The sequence below is a fragment of the Chinchilla lanigera genome, unplaced genomic scaffold, assembly GCF_000276665.1.
Source record: "Chinchilla lanigera isolate Chin_1 unplaced genomic scaffold, ChiLan1.0 scaffold00008, whole genome shotgun sequence".
Lineage (NCBI taxonomy): Eukaryota > Metazoa > Chordata > Mammalia > Rodentia > Chinchillidae > Chinchilla > Chinchilla lanigera.
Window position 1 is genome coordinate 29,168,328 of NW_004955409.1, and position 12,307 is coordinate 29,180,634.

Sequence of the window (12,307 nt, forward strand, 5' to 3'; positions counted from 1 at the left end):
TAGGTCTCCCTGAGTGAATAGGTACTACTGCCTCATTTACCAATCTAAGGTCCTGTACCAACCACCACTCACTACTGAATTTTTAAACTCCCAAAATTAGAGTGTTGCAAGTACTATTATGATGTTTAAGTAGACCTTGTGCCCTCAAATTGTTGAATATAGGCACTAATCCTCTTTTCACTTCAGACCTTAGAGAGTATTGTCCCTGTGAGGAAAAATAGTAGGATCTTTGAGATGTATTTGCACTAGGGTAGCTCTTATGGCTCTTTCTATTGTACCTTTAGTTGCCCATACCTCAGGATTTATTTCTGTCTCCATGAGAGGTAGGCCATGTGTCTGACCTGGAAGCATGTATATTAGAGTATTCAAGCAAGATAAGATATCTCTTCCCCAGGAGGGGAACTGGACTTTCAGGTGTAATCAAAAAGGAATGGCAAAAGAAAAGCCATCCCTGTTACAGTGCAAGGATAGTGAGAAATAGTGAGTTACCTCCTCTCCAATGACTCCTTTTACTGAAGTATGACAGCTGAAAGAAAGGCCCAGCTTGAAAAGAAGGACTGACAGAAACATGCCAGTGTCCAGAAAAAGGCTGGTTTCTTTTCCCTCTGTAGACATAATTACCAGGGGCTCTTCCACGGAGTTGACAGTCTGGCCAGTGGGAGAAAGCAGAGAGTGCTCTGGGGCCTTTTGTCTTGTTGGACCAACTGCTGAGATGGGTCTGATCTCTGGAACTTCTGCCTCAGGGAGCAGTCTGATTTCCAGTGGTCACCTTTACAGTCAGGGCATGGTTTGGGGGGGCCTCTTGCCATGACAGTTTTTGTCACAGTACCTCCTAAGATGGCCTGGCTTTCCACAGCAGTAGAAGGTGAGTTTAATCATCAAGCTCTTCTTGGAGCCCCAAGAATCAGACTTAGAGTGTATTCCTTCAAGGTCACAATCAAGGCAACCACTTTCCCTCCCCTTGGTCTCCTGCTGGTCTTGATTATAAAATACTGAGGAGGCAATTCTCCCTAAAGTATCAAATGAACTATCTGCAGCACAAGCCATCTTTTGTATCTTTTTCCTAATATCTGAACCTGACTGGGTAATAAACTTGTCTTTAAGAATAAGCTGTCCTAAAATTAACAATATGATATTGTAACAGCAGAAGTAATAGCAGCTTGTACTACTTGTCTTTCATTAAAAGTCAATGTTTGACTTCAGAATAGCATTACATCTTTCCAGTCTAATTTCTAGGTCTGAGTGAATCCAAGACGTCAATGTACTTATCAGGGTCTTCTGAAAACTTTCTTTTCTTATTTGTTTTTGGTTTTTGTCTTTTGAGACAAGGTCTTGCTATGTAGCTCAAACTGACCTTGAGCTCACTATGTAGCTCCATAGCTGAGGCTGGCCTCAAACTCATGACAATCCTCCTGCGTCAGCCTCCTGCTGAGATTACAGTCATGCATCACCATGCTCAGATAGAAAACTTTCCCAGATCTTGTTTGATCTGTTTGAGATCACCGAGAGAAAAGGACACATGAACATGGATAGTGCCCAATTTGCCATTCACTTACTGTAGGGGGCACTATCTTGGAGGAACTTGAACAAAATCAGCTAAGGATGGATATAGCCCAGTAGAGGGTTCAATTATGACTGGCTTAGAAGCCTAACCCTTAGGATCCAAAGGGCAAGTGGGGTGGAACCTCAAGCTCAATAACAGTGGATAAGGCTTTGATCGAGGTTGCCTTGGAAACCTTATCTTCCATTTCAGTAACAGTAAGTCAGGCTTTGCTTGAGTTTCCTTGGAAACCTCTTCCTCAAGATCCAAAGGGCAAGGGAAAGGAGGCTTAGGCTCAGCAATAGTAGATGCATCCTATTGTGCCTTAAGGGTCAGAAGTGTCTCGGGTTTTTTGTGGCTTACACTTACATTTTGAACACAAGTAAGGATTATCTCTTAATGTAAAGAGAGTCTGAACATAAGGTAATTCTGTCCATTTTCTTCTCTTACCATGCAATTCTAGTTATGAAATAGTATCATAATCAATACTTCCCTCTTTGCCTCTAGTGAGTAGTCAGGCCATGTGTGGGTGAACAAAAATATTAAACAGCTCTTCCTCAATACATGAGGGTCAAACAAACTCCAGTGCTTAAGAACATATTTTAAAGAAGTAAGAGAATTTGACATTGAATTTCCCAAAAACAACAAGGAAAAAAATAGGCATCCTTTTTAATCCCTACTTAGTTTCTGTATTCTTGCAAGGCATCCGCTGATGCAATCTCCAGAGCCGGTGGTTTCCATCTGGAGAGTAACCAGAAGTTAGGTCAGGTCAGACAAGCTACCCTTACCAACTGCCTTACCCAGAAGCTTACACTCCTAATTCCTTGTGTGTTACCAAAAGCACAAGCTGTGATTGATGCCAGCTCTAACAGTCATGTTTACAGAAGGAAGCATTGCTATCAACATTAAACTAATAATCAAAAGATCTGAATCACTGCTTTCCAATTTTTGAGAGTAAAGAAAACATCAAAGGGCAAAGTGGAAGTGATTGGAGCACTTCCCAGCCTGCAAAAGAGATCACTTCTAGACAGAGAGTCAAGTAAAGGGTCAGGAAAATCCCGCCCTGTGCCCTAGGGCAAAGAAGTCTCTAAGACATTTACACTGTCTACTCAATCACCTAGGTAATCTTCCTCAGCAAGACAAAGCTAAGTTTTACTCAAAATCCACTCTAAAATTTCTATGTCTCTATATCTGCAACACACTTATGAAGCTCACAGGTTAAAACTCTACTTATTGTTCAGCAGCTACAATTTCCACATTAACAAAAGTACTTCTCTCACCTACACACATAAATGATGAGAGCCACATTTAGGAAGGGTGATAGAAAGCCAGGAGGTTGGGATTCTCTCTTAAACTAAACGTGGTTTAGTCCCTTAAATATTGTGCTTAGGAAATAGCTCTGCTGGTCTCACCCAGAAGTTGGTTCTTTCCATGGGGGTCTCAGGTTTAGGCACCTGCACCCCACATACTATGCCCAGAACACATAAGCCAGGAGATGGTTTTCGTGTGTGCACACTCCTACATGAGCAAAATTCTGATATCTCATCTGAACCAGAGACAGTATGTATTCCTCATCTAATATGACATTCCTGTCTTCAGTGTTAGCAAACACTCATTTTCTATGGGCTCAACTTAAAGGTTCCTAGTTGTTGAATAAGAGGAAAAGATTGGAACAGTTCAGAGTTCCTCCCTTCCTAATCTTTAGCAGAAATATGCCTCTAAAAAAGAAAGTACAAAGTGACAGGAAATGATCAGAAATGAGATCAGAAAAAGGAAGTCTTTTCTTCTCATGTACATGGCGAGTTATTGAGACAACTTGCCCATGAGTCATCACTCTCAGCCTGGAAGGCAACAGGGGGGCATCTCAAGAACTAAGATTGCCTCCTCACCAGTGGAAGATCAGATCAGAAAAGAAATTGAGGCAGAACAGGTTCGATATTCCCTCTAGAATATAGAGGGGAACCAGGCCAGACAGTCCAATGAAACCTGTCCCTCATGCCTTGAGAATGGCTGTCAATTTATTGTCTTTTACTGGTAGATGGAGTCCTGTGATTTATTAATAGGCATGAGTATTTTCTAAATATAAACTAGATTTCATAAAATGACCAATTTTATAGCATTTCATATCAAAGTCCACTAAGAGATGCTCTAACATTACTTTTACCTAACACTGTTATCTAACAAGTCAAACAGATCAAGCAAGGAGAACCAATAAATCCAGCAACTAGTTAATTGAAATGCAGCATATACAAAACAGGAATACAAGATCTTGCCTCCAAAAGTAAAATGTCCTATCAAAGAAACATCATAACCTTCCCATGTTCTCAACTTAAATTTAACATCATTTTTAAAAACAAATGTAAGAAAGACAGGCATAAAATTCAAAACATGAGCAACTGACAACCAAGGATGACAATTTCCGATTACCTAAACAAGTCACAATCAAGGATCCATAAAACAAAAGCAAACTCTTACCTCCTTCCAGTTATCTCAGTGGAGCCTCCAAATGATATAGGACCTCCAAGTGATATAAGAGAAATACTATAACTCCCAATCTGCTAGATGTCCAGAATGCTGAGTTCATGTTCCCCAAAATTGGAGAATGAATTCTGAGAAAAAAATGGAAGTTAAGAGTAGGAGTGTAAACTTTTTATCTTCCACAATTTCCATACTGCTGGGTCTGTCGTCCATGCTTAGTAATTCTCAGTGAATGTTATACGAGTTAATATGGAGATATGTCAGTGGGCAGAATACTACTCATGATTTTGGTTGAATTATACTCCTAGTTCACATATAGATTTCTTAGTTAAGGAACAGAGATTGGGTGCACAAGAGGCAAGTTTAGTACAGCTATACTTTGCTTTTATATATCTTATACCAGAAAAGTTGGATACAAGCTAAAAGGAAGGACTTTGGAGTTCCAACACAAACATGGGCATTATTGTTTCTATTTTATTATGGTATTATATCAAAATGGTCACTTTACATTTTCTAAGGTTCACTCTACAGAATTTAATAGAATACAACTGTATTTTCATAAAACTCTATACCTAAAGTGTATTCAAAAAGCAAACTAGTCTTAAAGTACAGCAATAAAAAGTTGTTTCATTTAAGAAAACCTGTATTTGAGTCTTTCATTAAAAAGACTTTTTTGAAACAAAAAATGTCATTTATTTTGTTTATTAATTTTTGATGCAGTAAGCTTTATAACTTCCTATATTTAATTGCAAAATAAAGGGGTCTGTGGAATGTATCACAAATAACCAACTTTGAGATAATATTACCCTACTCATTATTGGACTTTTCCATGTGAATGAATTCTTTGCACCATGTTAGCCAGAATTTTTCTCTTTTTAAAATCAATTATATATCTTTATTAATATTTGTTTATCAGTACATAATGATTACATTTGTTGTGGGAAATTTGTACATGTACATAACATCTTTTTAAAAAGTTTAATAAAGTTGACCTACTATATCACCCTTTTATCTGAATGCAAAAAGAATTTATGTACAGAATGTATCATACCCTATAATAATATTTGAGAACCATTAGCTATTATTCTTACAACATTTTTGGATGGGAAAGTAATTATAGACTTTTTTGCGGGGAAGTATAGAAGGTTTTCTTTAAGGATATAACTGACCATACTAGCAAAACTGTAATTCTTGACTCCAGTTTTGTGATATTGTTTACTTAAGCTTTCTACTAATGTAGATAGACTGAAACATACTTTCTATTCCTGGTACTCTTTTGATTCACTTTGCAACCCCAAAGTAAGTCTTTTTATGAAGAGATATGATCATCTTCAAAGTAAAATTTGCTCAGTACCTGGAATACCTTTTCTCTTGCTAACAATCAGTCCTCAATTCTTTTCTTTCTTTTAACTGTATATATAGTTATTTTTTTTGTCCAGAATGTTGAAAATCTTCTAACATTTAGGGGTGTAAACCCTAGCCCCAAGGAACTTGCTTCCCTCTAGGGAACATGTTAGACACAGAAATCCAGAGAGAGTATATGGTCTGTGATACCTGGATGATGCTGTCTATGAGATGTAAAACAGCAGCAGAGAGAGAAACTACTTCTGGCTGGGATGGTAAACCCCTGTTTAAAAAGGCATGGCAAACCAAGCATGGTGGCACATCCCTATAATCCCAGCACTCTGGAGGCTGAGGCAGAAGGATTGCCATGAATCAAGGCCAGCCTAGGCTACATAGTGAATTCAAGGCCAGCCTGAACTACCAGTGAGACCCTGTCTCAAAAAACAAAATAAAACAAGTACGACAAATCAAGTTATTTGAAGAATGGAGAAAATTTCTACAGGTATTAGGGATGAAGGAGGACATTTCGAGCTTTGGACTAATCGGTAATAAGATGCTATTAAAAGCTTTTAAAGAAAATAGTGACATAAAACAGTTTTTAGGAGGAGTCATCTGATAGTGGTACATAAGGATTATAGAGAAAACAAAATTTGGTGATGAGTTTTTTTTTTTAGTTTTTTTTAGTTTTTTTTTTTAGTTTAACTACAAAATTGTAGTTAAAGTTAAGACAAAATGTAAGATATAAAGGGGTTGGGGCTCATATAAGAGGCTGAGGGCTGTATGGATGAATGTAAATATAAATGGAAATATTGACATGTTTTGAAGAAAAGTACACTTCACGGTAGCTGATTTGTTGTGAGCTAAAGAAAATGAATTTTAAAATCACTCTAAAATTTGATACAACCAGAGATGTAGCTCAGTGGCACAGCACCTGCCTGGAAAGTGCAAGGCCCTGAGTTTGATTCCAAGTACCATTAATTAATTAATTAATTTTGATATATAGGTTACTAAAGAAGATGGATTCATATTTTAATATGTTCAGTTTCAAGGCAGCTATAGGTTTTGGGTTTTGTTTTTTTTTTTTTTTTTGTCTTTTTGAGACAGGGTGTCGCTATGCCATTTAGGCTGGCTTTAAACTCACTTTGTAGCCTGGGCTCGCCTTGAACTCATAGCAGTCTTCCTGCCTCAGCCTCCAAAGGCAGCTTTAGCTTTATCCAGGTAGAAATATGAAACAGATTTGAATTTTAATTATCAAAATTGCAGTTAAAGTTAAGACAAAATTTAATTAGCCAGTCTTCTGAGTGCCTAGTTTGGAAAGTGTGAAGAGACAAAAAAGAAAGAAAAAGGCACATTTTCTACACTCATGGAGCATACAACATAACTAGGGTGTTAAAACGGGTAAGCAGAAACACAAAGATAGTAATTGTTCCAAAAGGAAGGTAAAATCAGCACTGTCAACATGTGGTGATGGAAGATTCCATCTGATTAAGGAAGTATTGCTATTTCAACATAATTTTGAAAATCAGTATCTAAGGCAAACATGACATAGCAAGCAAAAAAATAGGGATCCAACCAAATTGAGAGCCATGGGAGGAAGAGGAAAAAAAAAATAACGAGGAAAAAGAATCAGGTAATCAGAGAAAGTACAAGTGGAAATGCCAGTGTCCTGAAGTTTGTTTCAGGAGTTGGGGAAGTGGGTACAAACATACAACAAAGTTCAAAATATTTTATAGTCAACACACATATAGGGACCACCTAGATTCTACAGTTAGCACCTTGTTATATTCACTTTATTACCTGTACACCCATCTGTCCATTCCAATCACAAGGTTATTTTGTTTGCCAGGATTGAAATTCATTTCTCTTCTCTCCTCCCTTTTTACTTCTGTAAGTTATCTTCTCAAGGGCCAAGTTCTGTGTGAGTCTGCTCCGTTTCACAAAAGCACCCAGATTCACTATACTTACTTTATGGGAAAGCCTCTCTCCTTAGTGTGTCTTTTTATCTTTTAAGAAAGGTCCTAAATGATGGTCCATGGGAGAAATGACTCTTCCACCTTCCCAGTATGGCTAATTAGCTATTCCTGTAAGTCTGCACCTCGAAATAGAGAAGAACTTATTTCTAAGTGGCCCTATGATTTGTTCAGCTTTGCACTATCAAAGTGTGATCTGAAGACCCATCAGAATCAATAGAACATGTTAAAAAGGCAAATTTCTGCCCCAGATCTCTTGAAGTAGAATTTCTGAGAGTGGTCTTAGAGTCTACATTTTGGTTCTGTTTCATTTTTTGCAGTGCTGGTGTTAAGGCAGGTGGTAGTCAGACACTATCAAGCCTGAGGACAATGGAGGAGTCTGAAATAACATGCTTTACCAGTGACAGTTGGGTAAAGAAACAAAGATCTCAATGCATAATACATTTATAGTCATTTGTTAGATCCCAGACCCAAGGACGCAGGACCACACCGGTGACTCTTACATGAGTGCATGAGAGAGAATGGTGAGAATGTTGAACTGCGAGTCAAGAGGCCTGACTGTATCAGCTTCCCCAGGGACTGAATGTTACTCAGTCCCTCTAGGAATGGTCACAAAGTGGAGGGAATTGTACTTGGTAAATTCTAAGATCTCTATCAGCTCTACAATTATGTGATACTATGAAAACTGAATCCTTTTCATTAGGGGTTAAATGAACTGAAGAAATGTTATATTTGTGTGGGTACTGTTGTTTCTTTTAATTCAACTAGTATATGAGCTAATTATTAAACAAGCATGTATTTATTATATTTTATGAGTTTTCAATTGCTCCTTTAAAATCTGAAGCATAGAACAAGCCCCAGGCATTTCACAGACACAGCTTTTTGCCATTTCATAGCTCCATGTTTCCTCGGTGATTCAGTGCTCATAGTCTGCCAGGCCACTTTGAGCCACTGCCACTCCACATTTCTTTTCCATTGTTAATAATGTCCCTTTTCTTCTTTTTGTTTTTCCTGAAAGAAACTGATGTGCTTTCTCAGGGCTCTGAGTTGGCAGAAGTCGCTGCAAGTTTTAAAGCTCTGTTTACCAGCAAAAGGAAAAGTGTCAAATAGTGCTTAAACAGTGATTAAACTTCGTTCCCTCAGGTACCCTGGTGTTAGATAGCTTTTTCTTCCCAATTACAAATATGAGCCTACTTTTAGTTTCAAAATGATTTCAGAATATTGTTTAAATTGTCAATCAATGCCCTTGGTACCATCTTGTAAATAATAATAATGAACATCCATATCCTCCAACAAGGTTCTTTTAAAAAATTCTTTTCTTCTCCCTATGGTAATATAAATTTAGTATTTGCTAAACTTTCCTTAAAATTTTATTGGCATATTTGAATTTACTAAGGCCACCTAGTATATAGCTCATATATTTATATTTATCTTAAAATATGTGTAGAAGTATAGTAATATCATATCAGTTCCTATTTTTCTATTCTTTTTTTCTCCTCATATTTTCACTTAGAAAGAGATAGGAAAAATTATGAAAGTGTTCAGTACTAGGCTACTACTATTCTGTTTGATAAATATTTGAAATTAGCACTTGATTTAATCAGACAGTTATTACCTACTATGTGCAAGTTAATACCTACTATGTGCAAAGCACTGGTAGACATTATAGGCAAACAGGCAAATATATTGCATAATGCTTACCATTAAAAAGCTTACAACAGCAATTCATCTGGATTCACATAATAATTGATAGAAAAAATAGACAGGCTCTCTAACATACTTTGGGAGACATTCAAAACATCAAAGGCATAGTCTCTGTTTTAAAAAAAAAAAAAAAAAAACAGCATCTTCTGATTAGCACTACCAACAGCCAGATTCAAATGAAAGATTAAGAACAGTGCTTCTATTTTTTTTGGTTCCAGGACTCAAACTCAGGACTGGGTTGCGCTTGCCAGGCAAGCGCTGTGCTGCTGAGCTATGTCCCCGACCCAAAGGCACAGACTTTTCAATAAGAATTTAGGTGGCTTGGGCATGGTGCCACTCAGGAGGCTAAGGCAGCAGGATCACTGTGAGTTCAAGGCCAACCTGGGCTATATAATGAGTTCTCACTACCCTGAACTGCATAGTGAGACCCTGTTTCAAAAACAACAACAATAAAAAGAGTTTATGGAGAAGATACTATATGCAAAGTACTGGAAAGCACAGAAGATAAAAAGATAAGACCTGCTGTTTTCCTTTTTGACCTCATATCTTTATTTTAGAAGACAGATTAGGCCAAAGAACAATAGATTTAAGAGTTGGCTGAACATATGTGGTAAACTCCCTGAAGTTATCAATGTGGTAGTTTCTCAGAATAATAGTAGAAACAGCAAATGATCCAGCAGTTTCTCTTCTGGGTATACGTCCAAAAGCAGGGTAAAAGAAATCTTTGTACAGCCATATTTACAATAGTCAAGAAAGGGAAGGATCCCAAGTGTCCAACAAAGAATGAATGGATAAACAAAATGTGATATATACATAGAATGAAATATTCAGACTTACAAAGCTAGAAAATCCTGTTACTTCTGCAATGTGGATGAACCTTGAGAACATTAGGCTAAGTGAAATAATCCAGTTGCAAAAAGACAAACACGGTTTGATTCCACTTACATGAGGTACCTAAAGTAGTCAAAGTCATAGAAAGAGAAAGTAGGATGATGGTTGCTAGGACCTAGAGAGAGGGAAATGGGTGGTTGTTATTTATGGGTATAGAGTTTCAGTCTGGCAAGATTTTAAAAAGTTTGGAGATCTATTTCACAATAATGTACTACTTACTGAAGTATATACTTTTTAAAGTCATCAAAGTAGATGGCATTGCCCAGATACAAAGTGTGTGTGTGTGTACAAGAGATGTCTATGAAAAAGCAGTAGGAAGGTGAATATTTAAGAAAAGATTTAAAGGATAAAGGAAAAGATTCAAGAGGATAACAATCAATGGCAAGAAAGGAAAAACATTAGAAATATATTCTCATGGAATCCAAGAGAAGAGACCATTTCTATTCAAATAGGTTGTGATGAACAATGTCTAATCCACTACCAAGATTAAATAAGCAAGTACTGTAAAAAGGCTTGGCTGGGAGGCATTACTCAGTGGCAGAACATTTGCTCAGCATACACAAGGCCCTGGGTTTGATCTCCAACACTGAAAACAAATAATTTGGATTGACAATTATAAACTTTACTGAGTGCAGGTGTCTTAGATTACACAAACCAAATCTCTTGAGAATTAAATGAGACTTAACAAAATTTAGTAAATATAGACAACTGTTTCAGAAAGTCAGAGATTAAGGAAAGGAAATAGAAGATCAGTAACTCTGTAGAAGGCTTTCTTTTTTTTTTTTTTTTCCAGACAAGGTCTTGCTGAGTAGTTCAGGCTGTCCTTGAGTTCACTATGTAGCCCAGTAATCCTCCTGCCTCAGCTTCCCGAGTGCTAGGATTATAGGCATGCACCACCATGCCCAGCAGAAGACACCTTTTTTAAATGCAGAAAATCTCAGCAATTTTTTTACAGGATATCTTGGTTATTTAATATCCCAGAGTGGTAAGGGCACGTCCTTTTTACCCCAAGATGTAGAACTGCTGAGTCACTTAGCCAAGCCTCTAGACTCTTCAAGTTGACACAATATATCAACCATATCAATCCACCCTTTGTCAACTTGGCAACCAGACACATTTTTTTAAACCATTTTTCAGATACAAAGACAATATTTTTGTCCTTTTACAACTTGAACATTATAACACAGGTTTAACAATCTTTAAGAACCAGTATGAACTCTATCAACATAATATTATATTAGATTCATAACATTTTGCCCCCAAAAGACTCATGCACATCCCTTATGCAAGAGTTGCCAAAGTCCTAACAGTTTCAGCATTGCTGAAAAGTCTAAGTACCAAGTCACCTCCTAGATATAAAGCAAACTCTTAGTTGCAAGCCCTTGTACAAATGTTTTTGTTTTTGTTTTTTGTTTTTCTCTGGTACCGGGAACCGAACTCACGACCTTGCGCTTGCCAGGCAGGCGCTTTTGCTGCTGAGCTAAATCCCCAGCCCCAGCCCTTGTACAAATGAAAAGTCAAACACTTTTAACATTTACTGGCACAAAATAAACATTACCATTCTAAAAGGTCTACACAGAGGGATACAAAGCATTGGGATCAAAGCAAGTCTAAAATCCAGCAGGGCAAACATTAAGTCCTATAGTTTTATATCTAGCATCTGAAGCAATCTGTGGCACATTATGAGCTCCAAAGGCTTGCATAAATCTAGCCCTATGGCACTTTTGGTGGTTATAGCTCCCACAGCTTTTCTCTTAGGCCCACTTTGTTCTCTCCTTGTAGCTTTTTTTGACAATCCATGTTTTGGGCTTTTTAAACTTTTGGGTTTTTTAATGCACCTTTTGTTTTACACTCACAACTTTATACACTGCCCTCTCAGGGGGAACTGCCTGGCCTCCCTGGCCTTTTGAAATCTAGGTGGAAGCCTTTTTAACCTCAGAACTCTTGCATTTTGTGTGTGCCTAAAACCAGCACCACAAGGATGATGCCAAGGTCTGTTATCACCTGGAGAAGTAGCCAAGCTTTTTTTTTTTCTTGGCTATAGAGGTCAAGTGCCTGGATCACTGGGCATTCCGAACTTGATTTTGAGGAAAAAGTTTTTTTTTAATTTTTTTATTTTTATTTTGAGGAAAAAGTTTTTATGCCACCACATTTTGGAACCTGGTGCAGCTGCCACCATTTTGGAACATGGCACTCTGTGGTTTTTTTTTTTAAAGCAAAGATTTTTACTTTTGTAGGTTTGAGGCTGCAAAGGGTGGAGACTTGTAGCTTTTTGTGTGGTGTCCTCAGGCCATCTTTTTTATTTTTTTGTCTTTTTTTAGCAATGGCGATCTCCTCAGCTCTATTTTTGCAGTCCACAGCTTTACTGGAGCTTTTTTTT